The sequence below is a fragment of the Agelaius phoeniceus genome, chromosome 4 (assembly GCF_051311805.1).
Source record: "Agelaius phoeniceus isolate bAgePho1 chromosome 4, bAgePho1.hap1, whole genome shotgun sequence".
In the NCBI taxonomy this organism is placed as follows: Eukaryota; Metazoa; Chordata; class Aves; order Passeriformes; family Icteridae; genus Agelaius; species Agelaius phoeniceus.
The window spans coordinates 50,829,088-50,830,988 of record NC_135268.1 but is presented as its reverse complement, the minus strand read 5'-3'; positions in this window follow the sequence as shown (position 1 = coordinate 50,830,988).

Sequence of the window (1,901 nt, the reverse complement as noted above, 5' to 3'; positions counted from 1 at the left end):
GGGCTGCCACCCCGGCTGCCCCGCTGTCCCCGGCGTGGCCGGCTCCGCGCTGCCGCGGGGGCTGGTTTGTCTCACTCCTCGCCCCTCCCGTCCCCTTTCCGCCGGGGTTTCACCCGCTCCCCCTCCGAGGGGTTTGGGCTCCAGTTGTTCTTTCTACACGCGAGTGGTTCTGCCGAAAAAGTTGCAGCAAATGGGTAATTTGATTATTCCCACTATAGGCCAACTGCCTCAGCGGCCTTCCCCCACGCGTCTGGCTGGGGGCAGAGAAACCATCTCCAAGGAATAATCAAATCAAGGCGAAGTGTGGAAAAACCCCTTCTGATTTCCAGGCGACACAAATAGAATTAGAGCCTCCCGTTTGTTTCACCCCTTCTTTTCTTTCCCCCCTTCCAGAAGAGCCCTTTTGTCTCGATCGTGAACTCTGGCCCAGCCGGGCAGCGCAGGATGTGCGGAATGCGCGGGGTGCGCGGGATGTGCGGGATGCACGGGGTGCGCGGGATGTGCGGGGTACGCAGGATGTGTAGGATGTGCAGGATATGCGGGATGTGCGGGATGTGCGGGATGTGCGGGATGTGCGGGATGTGCGGGATGTGCGGGATGCGCGGGGTGCGCGGGATGTGCGGGATGTGCGGGGTGCGCGGGATGTGCGGGATGCGCGGCTGCTGGAGGCGCGACGGGGTCGGGTGCCGGAGAAAAACACCCCGAGTGTTTAAAAGCCACTTTTCTTTCCTCTCCTTGAGCACTGAGAGGGGCCCGGTCCTCTCCCCTCAGGCTGCGGGAGGAATGCTCGGAGGCAGCGGAACAAAACAGGGAACAGCGCGCCTTTGTACGGCCGCCGCCGACCATGGGAAAGCGTCTCCCGGGCCCGGCTCCGACCGTGCCGCGACGATCCCACCCGCCGGAATAAAATGTTAAATACGGACCAGGGTTTCTTTGGCATTGCTTTATTCGGAGAGAGCGGTCAGAGCATCCCACCGCACTGCGGCCGTCCCCTGGGGTGCGGGCCCCCGCAGGACGGGGCGCGCAGCCCAGCGCGGGCGCGGAGCCGTGCGGAGCCGTGCCGGGTCACAGGACCGGACGGGCCGGGGACAGGCACTGGCTATCCCCCGTCGACAGAGGGACAGTGCGGCCACACGTTCCTGTTCCCGAAGCCTCTCGGGGCTACCTGCCACGCCCGGGAGAAAAAAATTCCCACTTTTTGTTGTCCCTGCTGCCCCCGCTCTCAGGCTGGGCTTGGCGGCCGTGCCAAGCGGGAGCAGGGGGCACTGGCGCTGCCATCCCTCTCAGCGCTAGCGTAGGATGTCAGGCCACAGGATGCGTTCTTGGCTGGTCTCCTGTTGCCTAACCAGTTGGGATGTGGGGATTTGCAATAGGAATGATGATGGTGAGGAAGAAGTGAAGAAGGAATAGTAATAACAAGAAGAAGAACAACAACAACAACAGCAATAATAATAATAATAATAATAACAAGAACAACAACAGTAATAATAATCATCATCATCATAATCATCATCATTATCATCATCATCATCATCATCCTCATCATCCTTTCTTGCCACTCCGTCCCTCTCCCGGCCGAGACCCGTGGCGTTCGGGGGGCGGCCAGCAGAGGGATCTGCGCTTTGCTTTTCCGCTCGGTCGCGGCGGCCGCGGCGGCGGCAACATCTGCTGGGCTGGAGGAGACGGGGCGATTGAGCAGACGCACAGATGTAAAAGTGACATCTGCTTGTGACAAAGGAGTGGGAATTAGATTAGGCGGGGAGGCCTTTCTGCGATTAGGGAAAAAAAAAAAAAAAGACAGAGAAAAAGAGAAAAGGAAAATACTAGCTGCAGATTGTGTAAGCAGGGGAAGAGGTTGTGAAAGACAGAAATGCTCGTTGGGCAGCTGCTAGGACATTCAG